Source organism: Triticum aestivum, chromosome 5A (assembly GCF_018294505.1).
Source record: "Triticum aestivum cultivar Chinese Spring chromosome 5A, IWGSC CS RefSeq v2.1, whole genome shotgun sequence".
Lineage (NCBI taxonomy): Eukaryota > Viridiplantae > Streptophyta > Magnoliopsida > Poales > Poaceae > Triticum > Triticum aestivum.
The window spans coordinates 472,936,982-472,945,942 of record NC_057806.1 but is presented as its reverse complement, the minus strand read 5'-3'; positions in this window follow the sequence as shown (position 1 = coordinate 472,945,942).

Here is an 8,961-nt window from a genome sequence, read left to right as displayed (position 1 = left end):
TTTGGTAGCACACAAAGTGTTCCTTCGGCAAACGGGAGTTGCATAATCTCATAGTCATAGGAACATGTATAAGTCATGAAGAAAGCAATAGCAACATACTAAACGATCGGGTGCTAAGCTAATGGAATGGGTCATGTCAATCACATCATTCTCCTAATGATGTGATCCCGTTAATCAAACAACAACTCTTTTGTTTATGGTTAGGAAACATAACCATCTTTGATTAACGAGCTAGTCAAGTAGAGGCATACTAGTGACACTTTGTTTGTCTATGTATTCACACAAGTATTATGTTTCCGGTTAATATAATTCTAGCATAAATAATAAACATTTATCATGATATAAGGAAATAAATAATAACTTTATTATTGCCTCTAGGGCATATTTCTTTCAGTCGCGCCCCCTACCTTGTGGCCTCCTCTTTTCTTTCTTGATGTAGGGTCCAAGTCTTCCGGGTCTTGTTCGTTGAGAAAATCACGTTTCCGAAGGTTTTATTCCGTTTGGACTCCGTTTGATATTCATTTTCTTTGGAACCCTAAAACAGACAAAAACGTGAATTCTGGGCTGGGCCTCCGGTTAATAGGTTAGTCCCAAAAATAATATAAAAGTGAATAATAAAGCCCAATAATGTCCAAAACAGTAGATAATATAGCATGGAGCAATCAAAAATTATAGATACATTGGAGACGTATCATCAGTAACCTTAGGAGATTGGTTTAGCGATTGCTAAGGCTCGACGTCGTGCACATTTGTAGTCGGATCGTCAAAGTCGTCTCCACCAAATCGATAGTTATAATCTCATCGAAAGATCGGGACCCTCGCCTCTATCAGTACCTCGGGACGACGGTCTTCACTGAGCTCCTAAGGATGTGCGAGGAGGAGTTTGGCTTCTCGAGCGGTGGCCATGTAGGCAGGATCATGCTGCCCTGCGACGCCACGGTCAGGAGAGAGGCCTTTGAGGAGGTCGAGATGGCGTTCTCGAGCTCCATTGTTGGGCACCGCCATAGCTACAATTCTAGCTGCGTGGCGCCATCAATGGGACTCAGCCATCAATTTGCTCTTTGTACTTAGCTACTAACTTAGCTTGTGAAACAATTTTTTGGTTAGGACTGAGATGAACTCTGTAGAATCCGATGTAAGATTCGCTTATCACATGAAATTATAATCCCTCCGTCCAAAAATACTTGTCATCAAAATGAACAAAAAGGAATGTATCTAGAACTAGAATATATTTAGATACATCCTCTTTTATTCATTTTGATGATAAGTATTTCCGAATGGAGGGAGTACAAAAGAGATACAGCAATTTTCTTGGAAAAATGTATTATTTGACACCTCCTTTAACATAGTTCGTATATACTCCCTCTGTCTTATAATATAAGAGCGTTTTGTACACTAATGTAGTGTAAAAAATACTCTTATATTATGGGACGGAGGGAGTAGCACTGAAGAAAGTGGAAAGAGACCATGTGCTTATAGTTCGTACTCGACTGCTCATGATTTGCGGGGGCAGGAAGCAGCAGCTAAAAGGAGAGGATGGAGATGGATGAAGTCGGTGACGGCACGACGAATGGGGTGGAGATGGGGAGGATTAGATGAACAATCAACAAACTGTTGTTCCTACCTTCTACCTAGAACCATCTGATTGAGATTGTGTGTCCCATCTAGAGGTGGACTGAGCACTTCATAGGTTCTAGTTAGAGGTAGGTTCTAGATTGAGATTGTGCTGTATCTGCCTTGGAAATGGATGCTTCCATTGTATCGGGCCAATTCTGGACCTCCATTCCTCGGGCGTTGTAGACTGCAATGCGTAGGCTGGGCGGCTTCTCGCCGGCTCGCCACACTCCGGTGAGAATTCTAGACCAGAATAAGCACTCTGATTGGTAGCAGTAGGTAGTAAAGCAAGCGAATTTCTGAACATATTGGGGTATGAGTATGATACATCTCTCGGATACTTGCCTTTCATCTTCTGTTCTGTAGACGAGACATTACCCAGAAATTAACCGAGCCTTCCAAGTTAACATATTGCACAGTGATTTCCTTTTTTATTATTGTTTTCTTCTAGAAAGGGCAGCTATTCGTTATTGTTGTATATGCAAATTCAATGCTAGACTGAAAAGGCTTTCATAGCAATTTCTCAAGTGGAAGCAGAAAGAATGCTGTAGATTTTTTTAGGGGAGCGCTCTGAAGATCATCGTGCCGTGGTATGCTAATGGCACCTCGAACCGCCTACCATCTGTTGTGTACAGGACACGGTGGCCATGTCCTTCCACTACCGTTGAGAACGTTCGGCTTCTTTTTGTTGCCTTCATGGTAAGCTGCTTCCTCGTGAGGGATTCTGCCCTTTGCCACTTCTAATGATTCATTCTTATTGGCTTAAATTCTTCCAACTTTCCTCTATTAAACAACATTGAAAATTTCACAGAACTAACCATCTTCATAATCAAAGACACCCATGAAGATGCAAAACCCATCTTCATCGTAATAGCTTCCAAGTAAGCCCACTCCACACACGATCATACGCTTTCATCATGTCCAGTTTCACAACACAAAATCTAGTATTCTTTGCCTTATTCCTTTTCATAAAGTGTAGGCATTCATAAGCAGTAAGGATATTATCTGTAATAAGGCGACCAGGAACAAAAGATGATTGTTCCTCAGAAATAATGTCAGGAAATATTTGTTTCAACCTGTTAGAGATCACTTTGGAGACAATTTTATAAAAAACATTGCAGAGACTTATTGGCCTAAATTGGGTAAGTTGGGGTAGGATCCTTTACCTTAAGAATAAGAGCCAAATGTTGTCAAATGGGGCTAGATGTTGTCAAATGGGGCTCGTGAAGCTAAATATAGTGTGGATAAAAATGGTTGTGGTACTTAAATGAGCTGCAGTCAACGCGGTCCATTTAGCACACTCACTCTTAAAAAATTGTAAAAAGTCTGTAAATCGTAAATTATAATGACATTGACACAAATAAAGTTCAACTATTCATATTATAAATACTCCGAATAAAAGTAAAATAACTAACTTTAAAAAATGAAATTAAAAAATGTTTCATCTATTATTTAAATATAAGCAATGCATGTATAAAACTGTTATATTCACTAAACATTTTATTTTTTATTTAATATTTTTAAATATAATCCATGACGGTGTATTTTAAATGTTTGTATTAAGTAAAAAAAATTAAACACTCATGGATAATATTTAATATGGTATTCTCTAAATAACAGGTGAATATTTCACAATATTACATAAGCATTTTTCATAAGATATTTTATTGCGTACCTTTATATATTTATTTTGTGTGCACAGGAATATTTTTGTAGCATGAGGTTATTATTTATGTGCCACAAATATTTTGTGTGCATGGGCCTTGTTTATGGATTTTTTAGAAAAATCATATGTGCACATGAATATTTGTTTACCATGAGGTAATTATTAATTACACAAATATTTGAATCTAACTTTTATTATTATGATTATTATTTACATACTTTTTCTTTTTCTTTAAAACGAAAGAACGTGTGCTAAATGGGCCGCACTGACTGCAGCTCATTTAAGTACCACAGTCGTGCTTCTTGTCTCTCTGCCGTGCTGGTCCTCTAGGGCGGTTGAAGACTTCTTGTCCATGTTCAATCCGTCCGCAGATTAAGGTCACGGCGGCTCAGTGTGGGAGCGATGACAGCGGCAGCAACGACGCGCCGGCAGCCCGCAGTGGTTCGAGGAGAGGGTTGGTTCGCGAGGGGTGTATCTTCTTATCTTGTTGGGATGTTTTAAATCAGAGGTCCTTTTAGCCAAAAAGAAAGTACCACAGCCTTTTCCATTTCATACATTAGGTTTGGGGGCCTAGAATAGTCAACAAGACGAGTTGGTGTGATGGCCAGCACCAGGTCGATTCCTGTGTGCACAATTTTTCATCTAATTTCCCAGACTGGATCCACTAGTCAGGGGCAGGGGCATATATCGATGGGGCATATGCTACGCATCGCCCGGCGGAAAAATCCGCCGGCTTATGAGCCGTCCGATTCAATGATGTGGGCTGTTTCCTCTTCTTTATTTTTTTGCAACTAGACTCTCGTTGCAAAACATTATAATTCTGTAACAAGACTTTTGGTGCAAAATTCCTGCAATAAAACCTATGTTGCAAAATTTGCAACAACATTATGGTCTCGTCTATGTATTCTTGCAACAAGACCCTTGTTATAATTTTTTTTGCAACAAATATTATGTTGCAGAAACATCGTCACCACCTCGTCCACTAGCACCGCCGTGTTGATCACCACCATTCAACAACAACAGTGTTGTTGTTGAAACTGGTTAGAGGACGATGGTGAGGTTGGTGACGCTCCTCACCGGATCCATGCATCCAGTTAGTGGGGAGGCACTCGATGGCGGAGATCCGACATGGAGGTGAGTAGGCGCGTGGTGGGGCGATCTCACCGACGGTATCCACGTCAACGACAAGGTTGGCGACGCTCCTCGCCGGATCCGTTGATCCAGTCAGTGGGGAGGCATCGATGGCGGAGATCTGACATGGAGGCGAGTAGGCGCGTGGCGGGACGATCTCACCGACGGTCGTCCGCGTCAACGGCAAGGTTGGTGACGCCCATCACCGGATCCATTGATCTGGTTGGCAGGGAGGCATTCTGAGGGAGTCCTGGATTAGGGGGGTGTTCGGATAGCCGAACCATACCTTCACCCAGACTCCTGGACTATGAAGATACAAGATTGAAGACTCCGTCCCGTGTCGGAAGGGACTTTTCTTGGCGTGGAAGGCAAGCTTGGCGATACGGATGTTCAGATCTCCTACCATTGTAACCGACTCTATGTAACCCTAACCCTATCCGGTGTCTGTCTATATAAACCGGAGGGTTTTAGTCCGTAGGACAGACACATCAACAATCATACCATAGGCTAGCTTTTAGGGTTTAGCCTCTCTGATCTCGTGGTAGATCTACTCTTGTACTACCCATATCATCAATATTAATCAAGCAGGACGTAAGGTTTTACCTCCATCGAGAGGGCCCGAACCTGGGTAAAACTTCGTGTCCCTTGCCTCCTGTTTGTTGGAAATATGCCCTAGAGGCAATAATAAAAGTATTATTATTATATTTCCTTGTTCATGATAATTGTCTTTTATTCATGCTATAACTGTATTATCCGGAAATCGTAATACACGTGTGAATACATAGACCACAATATGTCCCTAGTGAGCCTCTAGTTGACTAGCTCGTTGTGATCAACAGATAGTCATGGTTTCCTGGCTATGGACATTGGATGTCGTTGATAACGGGATCACATCATTAGGAGAATGATGTGATGGACAAGACCCAATCCTAAGCATAGCACAAAGATCGTGTAGTTCGTTTGCTAGAGCTTTGCCAATGTCAAGTATCTCTTCCTTTGACCATGAGATCGTGTAACTCCTGGATACCGTAGGAGTGCTTTGGGTGTATCAAACGTCACAACGTAACTGGGTGACTATAAAGGTGCACTACAGGTATCTCCGAAAGTATCTATTGTTTTATGCGGATCGAGACTGGGATTTGTCACTCCGTGTAAACGGAGAGGTATCTCTGGGCCCACTCGGTAGGACATCATCATATGCGCAATGTGACCAAGGAGTTGATCACGGGATGATGTGTTACGGAACGAGTAAAGTGACTTGCCGGTAACGAGATTGAACAAGGTATCGGTATACCGACGATCGAATCTCGGGCAAGTAACATACCGCTAGACAAAGGGAATTGTATACGGGATCGATTGAGTCCTTGACATCGTGGTTCATCCGATGAGATCATCGTGGAACATGTGGGAGCCAACATGGGTATCCAGATCCCGCTGTTGGTTATTGACCGGAGAACGTCTCGGTCATGTCTGCATGTCTCCCGAACCCGTAGGGTCTACACACTTAAGGTTCGATGACGCTAGGGTTATAAAGGAAGCTTGTATGTGGTTACCGAATGTTGTTCGGAGTCCCGGATGAGATCCCGGACGTCACGAGGAGTTCCGGAATGGTCCGGAGGTAAAGATTTATATATAGGAAGTCCTGTTTCGGCCATCGGGACAAGTTTCGGGGTCATCGGTATTGTACCGGGACCACCGGAAGGGTCCCGGGGGCCCACCGGGTGGGGCCACCTGCCCCGGGGGGCCACATGGGCTGTAGGGGGTGCGCCTTGGCCTACATGGGCCAAGGGCACCAGCCCCAAGAGGCCCATGCGCCTGGGGAAACCCTAAAGGAAGAGTCCCAGCAGGGGAAGGCACCTCCTAGGTGCCTTGGGGGGGAGGACTCCTCCCCTGGCCGCCGCCCCCTTGGAGATTGGATCTCCTAGGGGCTGGCGCACCCCCCCCCTTGGGATCCCTATATATAGTGGGGTAGGAGGGTCTCCCAAATATACCTTATGCCTTTGGTGCAGCCCCTCCCTCTCTCCCAAGTTCTTCTCCTCTCCCATGGTGCTTGGCGAAGCCCTGCGGGATTGCCACGCTCCTCCACCACCACCATGCCGTTGTGCTACTGTTGGATGGAGTCTTCCTCAACCTCTCCCTCTCTCCTTGCTGGATCAAGGCGTGGGAGACGTCACCGGGCTGTACGTGTGTTGAACGCGGAGGTGCCGTGCGTTCGGCACTTGATCATCGGTGATTTGAATCACGACGAGTACGACTCCATCAACCCCGTTCACTTGAACGCTTCCGCTTAGCGATCTACAAGGGTATGTAGATGCACTCCCCTTTCTACTCGTTGCTGGTCTCTCCATAGATAGATCTTGGTGTTACGTAGGAAAATTTTTGAATTTCTGCTACGTTCCCCAACACTGTTACCATCCGGCCTAGATGCACAGTTCGGGACCCCCTACCCGAGATCCGCCGGTTTTGACACCGACATTTCTGCTTTCATTGAGAGTTCCTCTGTGTCGTCGCCATCAGGCTCGATGGCTCCTACGATCATCGATACCGATGCAGTCCAGGGTGAGACCTTCCTCCCCGGACAGATCCTCGTCTTCGGCGGCTTCGCACTACGGGCCAATTCACTTGGCCACCTGGAGCAGATCGAAAGCTACGCCCCTGGCCGTCAGGTCAGATTTGGAAGTTTAAACTACACGGCTGACATCCGCGGGAACTTGATCCTCGACGGATTCAAGCCACTGCCGAGTGCGCCGCACTGTCCTGACGAGCATGATCTAGCTCTGCCGCCGAACAGTGCCCTAGAGGCCGCACCCGCATCGGCTCCGATCCTTAATTCGGAGCCAACTGCGCCGATCGAGGATGGGCAGTTGGACACCACCTCGGGGGCTGCGATCCCAACGACGATTGAGCCGAACATCAGCCCCGCACTCCGCGAGACTCATGACTCCAAGGAGCCGGACCCCTTTCCGGACTCCGAACCCTCCGCGCCCCGGCCAATCGAATCCGATTCGGCGTCGATCGTGGAGTTTACTGCCGCGGACATCTTTCAGCACTCGCCTTTTGGCGATATTCTGAAGTCACTGAAGTCTCTCTCTTTATCAGGAAAGCCCTGGCCGGATTGCGGCTAGCAAGGAGGGGATTCGGACGATGAAGAAATTCAAAGCCCACCCACCACCCACTTTGTAGCCACTGTCGACGATTTAACCGACATGCTCGACTTCGGCTCAGAAGACATCGACGGTATGGATGCCGATGAAGGATACGGTGAAGAACCAGCGCCTATTGGGCCCTGGAACACCACCTTGTCATATGACGTATACATGGTGGACGCACCAAAAGATGACGACGAGGAGCGGAAGGACGCACCGAAGGCTTGTTCCCTCAAAAAGCAGTCAAAGCGGCGACGCAAGCGCCGCCCCAAATCCCGCCTCGACAGAAATAGCGATCACACAGACCCAGCATTGGAGCAGGGAGAACCGCTGCCGGACAACGGCAATCCGGATAACCAAACCGAACAAACAAATCCTATCAAGGATAATGGTCCGGACGACATAACACCGGACAGACACCCGGAGCAGCAGACTGCCCGTAAAAGGCTTGTTGCCACCGCGAGGAGTCTGAAAAAACAGAAGCAAAGGCTCAAGGCTGCGCGAGACACACTCCACATTAGATGGAGCAAAATACTCAACACAGCAGCAAGGTATGGCGACAATCGCCCTCCAAGAGCTACCCAAAGCGTAAGCTGCTACCCGAATTCGATGAGGAGGCCGCAGACCCCCCATAACCAAATATCAATGCAGCCACCTGGTCGGATAGACGATCCCTCTACCAACACAGAGCGGCATACAACGCCGCTCACAATACAACACACGACCCAGGCGAGGGTTCGTACCCAAAGGACGACGCAACAAGATCCATCTAGGGACCATGTAAGCGCCCCCAGCATACAATGCAACACAACAAGTATCCGAACAACGCGGCATACCCAGCTACAGGGGTGCCGCACACCCCCTGTGTTTCACCGAGGAGGTGCTGGACCGTGAATTTCCAGAGGGATTCAAACCCGTAAACATAGAGGCATACGACGGAACAACAGACCCTGGGGTTTGGATTGAGGACTATATCCTTCATATCCATATGGCTCGAGGAGATGATCTCCACGCAATCAAATACTTACCCCTCAAGCTCAAAGGGCCAGCTCGTCACTGGCTCAAAGGCCTCCCCGAAAGCTCCATTGGAAGTTGGGAAGAGCTCGAAGACGCCTTTCGGGCAAATTTTCAAGGGACTTATGTCCGACCTCCGGATGCGGATGATCTAAGCCATATAACTCAGCAGCCCGGAGAGTTAGCCCGAAAGCTTTGGAATAGGTTTCTTACTAAGATGAACCAGATTGTTGACTGTCCGGACGCCGAAGCCTTAGCGGCTTTCAAGCACAGCGTCCATGACGAATGGCTCGCCAGACACCTCGGCCAAAATAAGCCGAGAACGATGGCCGCATTAACAAACCTCATGACCCGCTTTTGCGCGGGTGAGGAAAGCTGGCTAGCCAGATG